Source organism: Vicugna pacos, chromosome 11 (assembly GCF_048564905.1).
Source record: "Vicugna pacos chromosome 11, VicPac4, whole genome shotgun sequence".
In the NCBI taxonomy this organism is placed as follows: Eukaryota; Metazoa; Chordata; class Mammalia; order Artiodactyla; family Camelidae; genus Vicugna; species Vicugna pacos.
The window spans coordinates 94,391,348-94,407,643 of record NC_132997.1 but is presented as its reverse complement, the minus strand read 5'-3'; the positions used below and the strand labels follow the sequence as shown (position 1 = coordinate 94,407,643).

The 16,296-nt window shown below is 43.8% G+C and overlaps 1 long non-coding RNA gene across 1 annotated transcript in view; it reads right to left on the bottom strand.

Moving 5' to 3' along the window:
- Positions 1–355: 355 nt before the first annotated feature.
- Positions 356–16,296, bottom strand: part of LOC116278696 (uncharacterized) — a 33,151-nt gene continuing 17,210 nt past the window's right edge. The window contains exon 2 of the long non-coding RNA XR_004188028.2: positions 356–909. This is a non-coding gene — a long non-coding RNA (uncharacterized lncRNA). The remainder of the gene's footprint in view (positions 910–16,296) is intronic.

The window sequence follows — 16,296 nt, the reverse complement described above, 5'->3', positions numbered from 1 at the left end:
CAGTATTTTATATTTCCACCAACAGTGAACAAGAGTTCCAATTTCTCCACATCTCTGTCAACACCCGTCATCTTTTGGGTTTTATTTTTAATCATAGCCATCCTAATGTGCGTAGGGTGGTATCTCACTGTGGTTTGGGTTTGAGTTTCTCTAATGATCAGGAAGGTAAAGCATCTTTCCGTGTTCTTGTTGGCCATTTGTATATCTTCTTTGGAGAAATGTCTAAGTCCTTTGCTCATTTTTTAAAACAGGTTCTTTGGTTTTCTGTTGCTGAGTTGTAGGAATTTTTTATACATTCTGGATACTAGACGCTTATCAGATATATGATTTGCAAATATCTTTTCCACTCAATGGGTTGTATTTTCACTTTTTTAATAGCATCTTTTCAAGAGCAAAAGTTTTTTACTTTGATGGGGTCCAATTTATTTTTCCTTTGGTTGTTTACCCTTTTGGTTTCATATCAAAGAAACCATTCCACAAATGGAATGCTTTCTCCTAAGAGTTTACAGTTTTCTCTCTTACATTTAGGTTTTTACCCATTTTAAGTTAATTTTGTATATGTATGGTGTGAGGCAGGGGTCCAATTTTATCCTCTTGCCTGAGACATCCAGTAGTCCCAGCACCATTTGTTGAAAAGACTGTTTTCCCCATTTGAATGTTCCTAGCACTCTTGTTAAAAGTCATTTACTCATGAATATATGAGTTTACTTCTTGACTCTCAATTCTAGTCCATTGATCTGTGTGTCTGTCCTTATGCCAGCGCCTCACTGTCTTGATTACCTGTTGCTTGGCAGTAAGTTTTAAAGTTGGGAAATATGAATCCCCCAACTTTCTTCCTTTTTCAAGATTGGTTTGGCCATCCTGGGTCTCTTGGATTCCATATGAATTTTAAGATTGGTTTGTCAATTTCTGCAAAAAAAAAGCCAGTTGAGATTTTGATACAAATTGTGTTGAATCTATAGGTGAATTTGGAGAGAATTGCTATCTTAAAAATATTAAGTCTTCTAACCCATGAAAACAAATATCCTTTCATTTACTTAAGTCTTCTTTAATTTATTTCAATGCTATTTTGTAGTTTTCAGTGTACATGCCTTAAATTCTTTTGTTAAATTTATTTATAAGAGCATTACTCTTTTTTGATACTACAGTAGATAAACTGGTTTTCTTAATTTCATTTTTGGATTGTTCACTGCCGATATACAGAAAGATGATTTGTGGATTCCTTACTGGTCTCCATATACAATATCATGCCATCTGCAAATAAAGATATTTTTACTCCTTTCTTTCCAGTTTGAATACTTTGTGTTTCTTTTTCTTGCCTAATTGTTCTCATTGCACTTGAAGTCTGTCCCCTCCAACTGAACTGTGAGATCCTTAAGTCAGGGGCTTTGTTTTATTCACCTCATCACATGCCCAGGCTTGGCACAGGGCCCAATCACTAACAAATGTCTGATAAATGGATGTGAGGCATAAGAGTAAGAATTTCAGTTAAAAAGTATCAAGTTTCTAAAAAGATTTCCTTGCCAAACATCAAGTGTATTTTGATGTGATAAAATAGGAAGTACCAAACACCATACACCAATATGCTGTGAAGGATTCCTGCCCCAAAATGTTCATTAGAGGTAACTTCTGGCTCACAAGAAATATAGGATATAAAGATACAAGTGAAATGACACCACAAAGAAGCAAACAGACAAATTCAGAATGGAGAACATTCTGCAGGACAACTGACCATTTTCTCCAATGGGTCAGTGGCTTGTGGGGAAAAAAGTGTGCAGGTGAGACTCTTCTAGAATAAAAGATACTTAAGAGATAACTTGGAGATTCCATTATTTGCTTTAAAATATACACCCATTCAACTCTCTCCTAAAGACCCTTCTCTGTGGAAGGACTGCACTCTCAGCCCATGGAGAGCAGGATGAGCAAAGGAGAGGTGAGAAGAAGAGACATGGACACTTCCTAGATGAAGCTTGAAAAGCCTTTCATGTTCTTCCATCTCTTTTCCCAGAAATGGGCACTTCCTTCAAACTGGGCCTCAGGATAAAGAGCTGACGCCAAAGAAGCATGTGGAACATGAGTCAAAAAACAAAACTTTGTAGTTGGAAGTCACTGAGATTTGGGGGTCATTTATTACGACAGCATAACGTACCCTGAGCTGACTAACATAACAACTCCTATCAGATATTAACATAAAATTGTAGTTGCACAAAGAAAATGCCCATCATTCATAGAAATGCATATTTAAGATGGTAGGGATGAAATGTTCATGGTAGGGATGAAATGTTCATGGTAGGCAAAATTCTAAGACAGCTCCCAAGATTCACACCCCCAGGTGTATCCATTCTGAACAATACCCTCCCCCTGCATGGGGGCAAAACCTGTAATATGATGGTATATTGCTCACATGATAGGTGGTTAATCAGCTGCCTATGAGTTGATCAAAAGGAAAATTACCCTGGGTGGGCCTGACCTAATCAGATGAGCCCTTAGCCCAAGGTAAATTACCAAAGAGATTCCCCCACTGGCCTTAAAGGAGAAGCAAACAGCCATGTGGTGAGATGCCTGTGGAGAGGACCTCCTCTAGGACCTGAGGGCCTCAGTCCTACAACCACAGGGAACTGAATTCTGCCAACAATTACATGAGGCTGAGGCCCCTGAGCCCCAAGTGAGATCCCAGCCTGGCTGACACGTGGACTGCAGCTTTGTGCGACCGAGCAGAGGACCCAGCTAAGTCGCACCCAGGCTTCTAAACCACAGAGACTGTGAGATAACACATGTGTGTTGCTTTAGCAGCTAAATCTGTGTGAATTTGTTGTACAGCAACAGAAAAGGAATACAGTGTCTGCGATTTGCTTTAAAATAATTCAGCAAAACCCAGGGAAGATCGGCAAAGTACACACACAGCAAAATCATGTTAATGCTTGAATCTGAGTGCTGGGTAGGTGAGGTTCATTATAATATTCTGCCCACTCTGGTAAAGGTTTGAAATTTTTCGTAATAAAAAACTTTAAGAGATGCCTCATCAGACCATTATTTTTTTTAGGTCAAGGGCCCTGACAATTCTGTTCATCGCTGTATCTCCAGCAACTAGCATGGTGCCCAGCACACAGCAGGAGCTCTGTAAATAACTGTTAGAGCAATCCTTTGACATACGGGTATGTCACAGTTTATGAACTCACAACATCTCTTTGCAGTCAGCATCATTAACTCCATTGTACAGATGCAAGAACTGAGGCCTGAGGAATTTGTGACTAGAGCCGTGTAATAAGTAATTGATGAGGCTAGAATTCAGGTCCTCCAGTTCCTGACCCAACATCCCCTGGTCTCTCTTTGGAGTATAATATCTGCCACCCAGAGTATCTTTGGGATTTAAATAGCTGCTGTTTCATTCTGGTTTATCAGGAGAATTTACGCACACCGCCTCAGTCATATTGAGACATCCTTTAGAAAACCCAGCCAGGCAGGTTAAATGTTAATTTCCTTTCTACTGTACCATTGTCTAACCTCCTTCCATGAATCAAAGTGAGTAAAAGGTTCTTCACTTACTGACATAAAACAAATTGAACAAATTATGTTACTTAACTGAGGAAGAACTAGTCCTGCCATTGATTCCAGTCCAGCCTGAGCTGAGCTTTTGCTCCTTATTAACATTCACTTGCAAATGAGGTTTGGATTTTTTAATGTAACGTTGCATCGATCTCATTAGCATATCTGGCTGCATCACATCGGTGGACCTATTCCTCGGCACTGCTTCTAAGTAACACACCGCCCGTACCCGCTTCTTAGCAGGCTATGAATCACAATCATAACCAGGCCATGAATCAGAGCCGTGGGTGGAAGCCATTCCCAACGATGATATCAGTAACTTCGGAGTGCACGGAGGGCTCAGGGCGAGCAGGAGCCTTCCCAGGTGTTAAATAACTAGCACAGGCTGCTGCATATTTCTTTTCCTTGAAAAATGCTGGTCATGGAGAGCGGGAATTTTAAGCTTTCATCCAGGGTCATTTTGGATTCAAGGGAAAGGACCTTTGGGGGACCTTGGGGGAGCCCTGTCTCTGAACCCAAGTCGTGCACAGACACACCGGTTGGTTATTGCTGGAGGGGTGACAGCTCTCTGTGTGGAGTGTATGTGAGAAGCCCCGTGCCCTCTTGGTGAGGCTGGAAGACAGGGCAAGATCTCACTGGTTTGGAGCTGGGACTCAATGGCCCTAGGGAGGGTTGTGCCCTGCCATACTCACTCCCTATTAGTGCCCCTTATTCACCTCTCTAAATCTTATTTTCTTATTTCTGCAAAATGAGGATGGCAATCATCCTTATTTTTAATCCTATTTCACAAATGGGGAAATTGAGACTCACAGAGTAACCAGGGAGTGGTAGATCCAAGCCTGGAGCCCAGATCTGCCCATCTCCACAGCCCAGGATTTTTCTCCATGGGACACTAGGTCTCAGGGACATCCTGTCTCTGGAGGAATGGATTTCTGCAGAGGAGTCAGGGAGCTAACAAATGACACTTGCAGCTCCCATCACTAACTTGCTCCCTCAACCTCTCAAAACTCTACGTGACCTGAGGAACAATCAAAAGAGGAGAGCTTAAAAGCCACTTTAAATTTCAGACCAATTCAATTTTGGAACATCACTCGTGAGGTGTAGCTTCTAGACGAAATTTCTCAATGACTAATACTCTTCTTTGTCCATTTCAGGGGAAAATGAATGTTGCTGCTAACATTTGACATCAATCGCCCAATCACATGTTGTCACATCATTACTCAGCTCCGTGACAAAGGCAGAGGAAAGAGACTGCGGCTGAAATTGTGCTGTTGGATGAGGAACCAATTCAGGGACTCTGGAGATGATGGAAGAGGGAACAGAATGAAATTTGGCTAAAGAAGCTCCATGTGATGGGCCATGTTGAGAAGGAAATAGAATAAGAAGTTTATGCTCTATCAGGATGGCTATTTGTTTCACATATAATTTTTAAAATTCTACCTGACTATTAATTTGGTCCCAGTGTGCCACTGAAGAGCCTGTCTGTGAAGGCGACTGGCCACCAGGGCAGAAATGGTGAGACGTCCACTTCTGAAGTCATAGGTCCACCACCCACAACTTCAAAATCCGGCCTCCACATTTCCTGTTCACATGCCTGTGGGGAATTATTTTTCTACTGCCAAGAGGAAGGAAAGGAATCCTCTGAATCTAAATCAAGACCAGCCCCAGAGTGTGAGGTGTGTGGAAGTTGATAATCAGAGCAGAACTGGAACCACCACGGCTCAGAGACACCTGTGAAATCTTCTTGTGCTGGGAGAACAGGTAAGAGGCTCTGAAGATCTGGAGAGGTCCTTGTGAGAGGACCGGGCCAGTGGTTTTGCTGGCTTCTGTGTACACCATTTTGCCTGTAAGTGGCTTATTTCTATAGGACCCGTTTCTCCATCATGACCCAATTTTCCAATGATGTTATTAGCTTGCCACCTACATGGGCAACTTTGGCAGGAGAGAGCAGACCTATCAGAGATATTAATATTCACAGAAGAAAGCAGTCGATACTTCATTCTTTCTTCACTGTCTAAGGGAGAACACAGGGCTTTTAGACCCTTAACAAACTTAATTTTTGCCTTCCACCTGGAGCTAGGCTTCCAGATGCAAGTGTGCAGGTAACAAAGGTGGATGAGGGTAATCCCACCCTCACCCTGTGACTCCACCCCAGGGATATGCTTTTATGGCCATGTCTTTGATGACACAGCTTGGCTGGTCCCCGTGGTCCTTCCTTCATCGTCTATGTAAGGTAGGCTCTATGTCATTGACTGTCGGGGGCAGTATTAATAGGGAGCAGGGACCTCACCAAGGGTTAAGGTTTTTGACATTAATTCTCATAGACATACTTCCTCTTTATAAGTCCTTTCTCCATAGGTTGCGTTTTCCTGGGATGCAATCTTGACAGATAACATGGAGCCCCTGAAACGAGCAGCAGTGGTGAGAAGAGGGGGGCTGCAAAGGCAGCAGAGACCGTGAAAGTAGAAGTGGCCTGGCCTGATGACGGTCGAGGTAGGTTTGGGGCAAAGTGGTGGGAAGACCCGAAAAATAACTGAAGTCTCAAGTCTGGGGAAATGATGGTCCCATTCACAGAACAGGAAGCTAAGGAGGAGATGAAGCCGCCTGCAGAAATGGACGTGGTGCTGGCGGGCATCCCAGGAGAGACCTGGACTTGAGAGGAAAGTCTAGACAGGGCTGCGTGTGCGCTGATTACGCAGTAGCTGAAGTCCTATGGTCAAGCGAGCTCAGCGAGGGAGACAGGCACATGTAAATATTCCAAATCTGCACAAAGGATAAGAATTTTAATTACCCACAGAAATGAACAGAAATGTGATCAAGACCGTTAGGAAAAGGGCATCTCTTGCCTGATGCATTCTTGTCAAAATATATATGGCCCCTTCCTCATTGCCTAATTGGGTGGGCTAACCTCCCCTCAGATCTAGAATATTGACATGAATTGCTTATTTTCCCAACAGCTCTAAATTCAAGTATGTAGGTTTGTGTTTTCCTGTAATTAGCATGACGTATCTACTCAGAATAGCTACAACATCCCTTCCTGGTAATGAACAGTGATTAATTACCAATTACAGCAAGTATCCAATTTCATGCAGTTTACCACTGGTCTGTACCGCTGAGTTGCTAGCATTCTAATTGCAGACATTAAAAGTTCTAGATAATTATTGTTGGAAGATCAGTAATATTAAACATATTGGCTGCAGATATTATTACATTTGCTCTAAACACAACGAAGACTTAAATTTACGTCTGAACTGCCAGCCATTTCGTTGGGCTATTTCTGTGACTGGTTTGGAACAACTAGTCTTTTTTCCCCTCCTTTTCTCAGAGCCTGTTACAACAAGTCTGTTAACAGCTCTGGGCTCCCCATTTTGTAAAGCTTCCATTAAGTGAAACAGGCTAAAAAAAATCACTAGTAGGTGCCTTTAGCAAAGTAGGGAGGTAATTATCTCATTTACAGATAACTATGTGCATTTCATTTGTCAAAGCACAAAGAGAAAACTAGCTCTAAATGACACTTTCTCGTACTCATTACATTCACTAGAGAAATATCAAATTAGGAGTTTTCAGTGCAAATGCCATCAGGAACTCTGACAGCAGCTATCAACAACAGGGACATTTAGGGTAAATGTCTTCAGGCCCAAAGAAGAAATCAAGGAAGAGTTCTGGGAGCTTGAAAAGGGTTTTTTGTTTGGGGTTTTTTTTTTCTTTTTTCTTTTTCTTAGTGTTGTTTCATTTCAGTCCTCCAAATACCTGGGTTGTACCTCTAAGTGACTAGTTTATCTGTGAGCATGCCAGGCACAGCTCAGGAGACTGGAGGTTCCACACGAGCCAGGCAGTCCTGGGCAGCCAAGGGTGGCCAGAATCAACAAGGAAAATGACTTAGCTACACACTGTTCTCTACAGACCAACAGAGGGAGACCAGAGAGATGGCTAAGTACCATTCAGTGAGCCCACAGATGAACTAGCATGGAAGCTAACACAAAGCAGGGTGGGGCAAACTCCATGGAGAGAGAGAATCTGGAAGTCACAAAGGAGGGGTACTTCAGCCGGGTGTTGAAGGATGAATAGGAGTTCATTGGCTGCATAGAGAAGGCGAGGAAAGGGCACGCTAGTAAGGGTTCATATCCAGAGGGCACTGGGGATGCAAGCTGTTCTTGCAGTGAGAGAAGATATTTAGAGACCAGGAAGTATCCTGTTCGGTAGGTCATTAAATTTGGAATTGCTTCAGCAAGCCCCTTTTGTTGATAATAACAAAATATGATAAACTATTAAAACACTCAACACAAAAGAATTGACTAAATAAACTATGATACATACTAACAATGGGATCAAACAGAAAAAGTTAAAATGCTTAGAGAATTGTTTCAAAAGCTAGAGACAAAATTGTACAGACAGATTATCTCAAATATGTAAAATCTCACAGAAGGCAGAAAATACAACACATACTAACAGAGGCTGGCCTTGGATTAAAATGAGGGCTTTTTTCCCCTCTTTTCCATACTTCTCTGTATTGTTCAGGTTTTTCAATAATGAACTTGTCTTTGTGATTTTTTTTTAAGTGAAAATAAATCTGTATAATAAACACTAGCCAGGGCACAGAAGCCAGAAGAAACACAGAAAGTGTATTTAAAGGAGCCCCCACAGGATCAAGTGGCCCACCCCTGACAAACTTACTCAGGAAAGCAGGCAGGGATCTGAAGGCAATTCAAATCTGCAAATAGATTTTATGAATTATTGAGTATCTATTTAGATTCTGTAGTCATGAAGATTTTTTAAAACTTCCGTCTCATTAGAGCTGAATTTTGCCCCCATCCTCCTTATCTCATCACCACATGCTTGTCTTTGGCCTCTGAAGGCACCATTTTGAGACGACCCAGTTATGATGCTAATGGGAGTTGGTACACTTAAAATGATGGGGTTCTCCTGGACAAGGACATCCCTCTCAACAGGTCCAAAAGCTTCCGGCTGTCATTATGAGCATTGCAGGGTGGAGTGTTATTGGTATGTTAAGCACTCTAGAGCCCTCCAGGAAGGGGTGAATTTTTTCGATATCATGTACTCATTTTGGGCACATCTACTGTGTATGTGGTTTTCCTCTTAACACACTGCATACAGCAGGCAGGTCTGCTGCGAGGGAAACCAGGGCTATAAAAACCCGATTGATTGATATGATCCATCACCATTTTTAGGGTCCGTTGCACAAACTATTTTGACAGTTGAAGCTCATAAATTAACAGGCAAGCCCAAAGTGACACAATGAAGAAGATGTCGTGGCCGCTTCAATTTAACCGCTGGGTGATTACTCAGAAACTCGGGGTGCAGAAGATGCAGAAGGCTGCCTCCCTCCTTTGTTCCTGCTTAGCCAGAAGATAAATGTCTGAAACTAAGGACCCCGGGCACTCAATAATAAAAACCTTTTAGAGAGGAGAGCCTTGCACTAGTTAAAAGAAATCTGTTCCATTTTTCTGGGGGAAAAAATGGAAGTAAGGTTTCCCAATGGCAGACATCAGCCCTTTTATTGAGACTAAAAAGTTCGAATCCACGAAGGAAGAAAAGGAAGGAAAGAGAAAGGAGGGAAGGAGGAGAGAAAGATAAGAAAGAGAGAAGGGGGAGGGGACAAAAATAAAGCTAGCAGAACCATAACTTAAGGCAGCAGGAGAAACTATTGAGAAATTAAAGCGAGTGAGTATGGAGTGAATGCAACTGGGAGGCACCCGCATACCTTCTAAGGTGCTCGCAAGATTAATAAGAAAATGTGTGGCTCCAAATCCCCCAACCAGCTATTACAGGACTTCACAGCACTCTGTTTGCTCAAAACAAATAGTGGCTGCTGCATTTTAATCTCTAAAGAGAAGGAAACTCATACGTGAGTGGGAGGCTTAGATCCTAAAAGGATTTTATATGTATACACACAGACGTCACAGAACAGAGCCCCCCAAATGGACTTTTTGTTCACAACCAAAAGTAATTATTGCCAAAGACAAGCGATGGTTTAAGAGATCGCCCTTCCCAGGGGTGCGGTGAAAGGCAGATCCAATTAGAAATAGAGTCACAAGTTAGATCAGAACATCCATTTTGTAACTGAGTAAAATGTACTCCTCCTCCTTCTTAGGAAAGTAATTCCTCAGGAAAAAAGAAAAAAATCAAGTGAATGGAATTACCCAGGTACAAATGGTACCCTTTCAGCTGAGTAGCTATCACCCCGTATTTCAGCTGGAGCAACTTTTAAATTACTTGGAGAATTCATTGAATGTTTTTCAGTTTGACAGCTGTCGAGCCAAAAAGCATGCTGCTACGTAGGAAGAAAACCCTCCAAAGATTTATTTTTTTAATGGATTGGAAATTAAAAGGGTTTCAAAATACCCTTTAGGGACCCAGCTTGGGGATTGGACTGTGTTACAAGGAGACTTTTTCTTACAAGTGCTGAGAATTGGGACTGAAAGGGCAGGTCAGAGGCACTTGGATTGTGTCCACATGAAGCCAAAGCGAGTGTTTGAAAAGTGAAAGATGCAATCAAGCCAGTGGGTTATTGTGTCTACACAGGACCGAAACGCCGAGTTGGCTGGATGTCTTCTATCAACTCTTAAGTCAAAGACAGGGAATCAGAAAGGACCACGGAGAGAGAATCCAGTGCCGAGAAGGAAACCAGGGTACAGAATGGGGGGTGGGGGTGGAGGACTTGCCCAGGGCCCTAAGACCAAAGAAGGGACAGAGGAGAGTCGGATCCTCGGCCCAGTGATCTCAGAGGGATTCCCCAAACCACTGGACAGTGACCCCAAATCTTGCACTTTCATGGAGCAGGAGGGGCCATTGAGTTGCCAGGTTTGGCAAATAAAAAATTCAGGACGACTGATTACATTCTAAATCAAACAAGGAATACTTTCTTAGTGTTAGGCTGTCCCTTGTGGCATTTGGGGCAAACTTAAACTAAAAACGTATTCACTGAGCATCTGAAACTCAATTCCTGTAGTGCCTCTGGTACCGCCCTGAGGGGGGTCATTTCTTGGGGACAGGGACAGAATTCCTACAGCACTGGAGCCTAGGTAGGCACAAAGAGGCCCCCAAGTGGAGAACATTTGTCACCTAATGCGGTAGATGGAGTCAATGGCCTTAAATGGCTGCCAAAAGGATCAAGATTGGAGACAAAGAATCTGCTAAAAGAGCAAATTTCCTTAAGTTGTGGAAGGCCTGGAGGGAAAGAAGGAAGCAACTTGTGTTAAGAGGTTGTACGAATCTAATGCTTTCTACAAAGTGTCCCATTTAATCTTCCCTGTCATCCCTCAGCATAGGCCTCATCACCTTCCGTGGTTATCAGAAGAGGAGACCAAGACTCAGAGGAGGCCTTGCTGAGTGGTGGGAACAGGGCTTGTCCCAGGTCTGTGGGCTCAGAGAGCCCCATACTTTCCAAAACGTTAACAAGAGCAGTGAACCCCTCTGGAGTATTAGATGGCATGCCAGACACTACTCTGGGCACTGGGTGAGTTTATCATAGTTCAGCTTATCAACAAACCTATACGACTGATACATTTATTCTCCTCATTGTCCAGTCTAGAAACTGCAGCACAGAGCAGTTAAGACACTTGCTTTGGGTCACACAGCCCGAACTTAGCCAGCTGTCTGAGCCACATTCTCCCTGCTCTGCAGCCTACGTCACATGGCCCTGCTGCCTCCCTCTACCATACCTCACCATCCAGACACTTGCTTCATATTTGCAGGTCATACAAACACAGCTAAGCCCCACTCAGAGCTCTGAGTAGAATGCAAAGCCGAAATGTGCTCCATTGACAGACGGCTCTGGGTTCCCAGCTAGCCCGCTGCTCTTGCCTGGACTTGCAGGACAGCAGACACTCTCCTCGACTGAGAGCCAGATGTGGAGCAAAGGCACTGTGGGAGCCCACAGGCTCCCTGCAAGCAGCAGAAATTCTCTCTCGCCGGTCCTCCACTCTGGAAACGAACATTCAGGTTTGCTAGCAATTTTGACAGAACTGCAGTAAACCGTGATGTCCAGTTGGTGAACATTACCCTTTAATTATTTTGCTTCTAGAACAATTTGACAATTCTCCTCATAGAAACTAAAAGCATATGCTTTGTGTCTCGAAGGTCTGCCAAACTTGACTTCTGCTTGTATTTAGAGATGCCTTTCTAAGAGATCACATTTAGCAGGAATATGCTCTGAGGGGCCTTTTAAATTCCCGGTGATAATTCAACACAAAACCACAAATACTCCTTGAGGGCTCATGCGCCAAGCACTCTGCACAGACCTGGCAGGGAAGATGTAGCTGGGCCCAGCCAGGGCAGCCCTGGAGGGGTGCCATCTACAGAGGCACAGCCAGATCTCCCAAAGGCACATCACAGTCCCAGATGCCATTCTCACCCTCAGCTTCCAAAAGAGCAGGAGTTAAGAGCTAAACTGTGCCGTCAGATGGCTGTGGGTGTTCAAGCCTGGGGCCACCATCACCCTCAGCTGTCTTGGGCAAGTTTCTTGCCTCCTCTAAGCCACAGTCTCTCGTTTCTTCCTCATAACACATACTGAGTGCCCAATAAATATTAACAAAAAATCAATCAAGAAATAAGTCCTATCTGAACTGCAAACTCTACTGTGCTATATGAATTAGAATCACTATCCAAACATGAAAAAGTAGAGTTTACAACAGACACAGTGGAAACAATCTACCTTTTAACCAAAAAGAGTATTCCACAATATTAAGTCTATTGTGTAAAGGAGTAAGACCTATAAAAACAGTGCTGAACAGACCTGGGACATGTCTATATATGACATGAGAAAACATACTCATTTCTGCATAAGAAATTGCCCACAAAGTGGTTGTGAGGTATGTTCGTTCTGTTTTTTCATATGTTCTTTTCACTAAATGGAATGAGGTGTGTAACCTCTGTCTGTCCCAGGTCTGCCAATGGCCGGGGGGGGGGTCCTAAGACCTGCAGCCCACAGCCTCGGCCCTGCTCTGTGGTTGAGCCAGTGAGAACCAGGCCTGGCAGAGGCCTGCTCCAGAACTCTAAAGTCACCTAGTATGCTTAGTGGCCCCTCCCCAGGGCCACCCATGCCTGCCCAACACCCCTTTTCCTGAGGGCTAGGGTGCAGTGCACCCCACAGTCAATGCCCCAAGTACAGTGCACCCCCACAGAATCCTAGAGGTATCAGAACGCCTGCCGCACACCTGGAGTCCTCCCTGGCTGAGGGGTCCGGGGCACAGAACCTTTCCTCCCTCTCTTCAGGTGTTCACCTGACTCATTTATGGGAAAGGACCTTCCACCAGGTGTCTGTGTCTGTTTCCTGTGGCTCCTGCATTAATTACCACAGACCGGGTAGCTTATAGTAAGAGAAATCTATCCTCTCACAGTTGTAGGGGCCAGAGGCTGAAATCAAGGTGCTGGCAGGGCTGTGTCCCTCTGGAGGCTATAGGGAGTCCGTTCCTTACTTCATCCTACTTCTGGTGGCCGTGGGCTTTCCTTGGCTCATGGCAGCATCACCCCAATCTCTGCCCCCATCGCCACACTGCCTTCTGCTCTTCTGTCTGTGTTGATGAATCTTCCTCTGCCCTTCTTATTAGACATGTGTATTTACAGCCCACCCAGATAATCCAGAATAATCTCCCCATCTAGAAGTCCTTAACTTAATTGCATCTGAAAAGACTCTTTTTCACCTCACACCTGTCAGGATGGCTATCATCAAAAAGCCAAGAGATAACAAACGCTGGTGAGGATGTGGAGAATAGGCACTGCTGGTGGGAATGTAAATTGGTGCAGTCACTATAGTAATCAGTCTGGAGCAGCTTCAAAACATTAAAAAGAGAACTGCCATGGGATCCAGAAACCCCACTTTCTGGGCAAATATCCAAAGGAAACAAAGTGACTTTCTCAGAGAGACATCTGCACCCCCAAGTTCATTGTAGCATTATTTACAATAGCCAAGACATGGAAACAACCTAAGTGTCCACTGACAGATGAATGGATAAAGAAAATCGGTGTATATTTGCAATGGAATACTATTCACCTATGAAAAAGAAAGAAGGAAATCCTACTAACTGTGGCAATATGGATGGACCTTGAGGGTATTAGGCTCAGTAAAATAAATCAGACAGAGAAAGACAAATACTGTATGATCTCACTTATACACAGAATCTTAAAACACCAAATTCAAAGAAATAGAGAATAGATTAGCAGTTGCCAGAGGTAGTGGGTGGAGGGTGGGGGAAGTAAGCAGAGGTGGTCAAAAAGTTCCAGTTATAAGACAAGCAAATTCTGAGGATTAATGTACAGTGTGGTGACTATAGCTAATAATACTGTATTACATATTTGAAAATTACTGAGAGTAGATACTAAAATTTCTTATCACAAGGGAAAAATTTTTTGTTAACTATGTGAGGTGATGGATATTAACTAAACTTAATGGTAATCATTTCACAATATGTACATATATCAAGTCATTATGTTGTGCACTTTAAACTTATACAAATTTTATATGTCAATTATATCTCAATAAAACTGAGAGGTAAAGATCCTTTTTCTCTACGAGGTAACATTCACAGATTACTGGGGTTGGTTTCAGGACCCTCCACGGATACCAAAATCCAAGGATGCTCAAGTCCTTTATATAAAATGATGTAGTATTTGCATACAACCTACGCACATCCTCTATTATACTTTAAATAATCCTAGATTACTTACAATACCTAATACAATGTAAATACTATGTAAATAGTTATAAACATAAATACTATGTGAATAGTTGTAAATATAAATACTATGTGAATAGTTGTAAATACAATGTAAGTGCTATGTAAATAGTTGACAGAGCATGGCAAACTCAAGTTTTGCTTTTTGGAACGCTGTGGAATTTTTTTTTCATGTATTTTGGATCCACTGCTGGTTGACTCCATGGATGCAGAACCCCAGGAATATGGAGGGCCAACTGTATCTTTAGGGAGCATTATTCAGCCCATGACAGCATCCCTCCTCTCATGGCTCTGAGGGCAGACCTGGGAAAGATGTTTCCTCGTTCTCGGGCCAGCCAGCTCTGCAGTCACTTCTCCCTTGTGATTTTGTGCAAAGCACAACTTTCCTAAGTGGTCGGTAACTACGTGGATGCCTGGTGGTATAAGTATATTGGCACAGTCACAACCCCACAATCACAGGAAGTCCAGAACATGCTCTGCTGTTCTGAGCCCCAGAATCAGGCTGCAATCCCACCCCCCCCACCCCCCAACTCCGTCCTCTAGATAATTAAGAGGAATCCATTGAACCTGTAGAGGATAAACAATGCCGAATATGAATGGGTCACCTCCCTCTGCCTCAGGCAGTGAGTTGAGTGTCTTATCAGCATCACCTTATGGACCCTCACGAGCCCTGCTGAGAACATAGAAGCTATTCTTACCTGCATTTTACAGACTTTTTTTAATGGCTTAACAAAACAAACTAGATTGCTCCAGAGTCAGGACTTGAATCCTAAAGCTTGGAGAGAAAGGGACCAAAGGGATGCTTTCCAGGCTGATATCTTTGGAAAACGCTCTAAAGAAGCCCCGTCTCCCTCCACTCCTGCAGATCCTCTCTCTGGGAAGGTTTTCACCTCTGAAACATCTGCTGAACTTTGATCTGACAAATCGTTCCAGAAAGAGAAGCCTGTGTTCAGAAGCCACAAGTGGGATGGATAAGGAAACAGGGACTACCATGGCCGGCCCCTCCGCCATCCCAGTTCCACCCCTGCCCTCCCCAAAGCTGTGTGTGTGTGCGTGAGTGCAGGTCCTCAGAAGATGATGGACCCCTCCTTCTCCATATGCATTTATGAGCCTGCATTTGGAACCAGCCCAACCTGAATCCCTACCCAGCCCGGCAGTGCAGGCGAAACCCTTCAAGCTTATCTCACAGAAAGACCTCATCCATCAGCCCAGTTTGGGATTGGCTCCTAAAGGTGAAAGAAGCAAACTGTGTATGTTGGATGGCAGAGGTTGGAGGGGGGTTCCTGGAATAGCCACAAAACTAATTTTAATTCTTTTTTATTAACCAAATCCAGGTGCATTGTTAATAGTGGTCAAATGGATTTTTTTCCTTCCACCTTGCAGATTTGGCACTTAAAGTTGACCCACAGCCGTCCCCCTAACAAGAAGCCCCTTGGATGTCCCCAGGCTCTGAGCTTGGCATCAGATCCCCACAATCCACACCCTCACAGCTCCCCTGCTCCCTCCTGCAGCCGCCCGCTCCCTCCCTTCCCAGCAGCAGCGGCAGCGACTACCCAGCCGTAATTGCTAAAGAAGAGGGGCTGCTTGTTTGCCGCCTCATCCGGGAATGATTAAAGGTAGAAGTTTTTCAGACATTAGCGACAGAAAGAGTATAGTTAAAGCTGCTTTAAAAAGGGAGAGGCGTCTAAAGAGATGGTACTCAAAGCACTATTAAAAGCATCATGCCTGTTAAAACCGGTAAAAAGGCTGGGAATCGGCGAGGGAAAGGCAGCTTCCTCTCCAATTACTGTGAGGGGCACACACCTTGAAGGTCTCTTTGAATTGTGGCCGCCAGCCCCTGCCCCCTCCCCTCCCCTGCCGCCCCCTCTGCAGGGCCATTCAGCGGTACATTAGGGAGGAGGCGCAGGGTGACAATGCTCCCCCAAGTTCACTTCTCGCTTGTTACAGGCGACCCATTTAGAGCTGAATGACTATGTTCAGAGACAGCTCTAAATGACACCCTCCACCTCTTCACGAAGCCACTTGGTTTTGTCTTTTTTTTTTTTTTTTTTTTTTG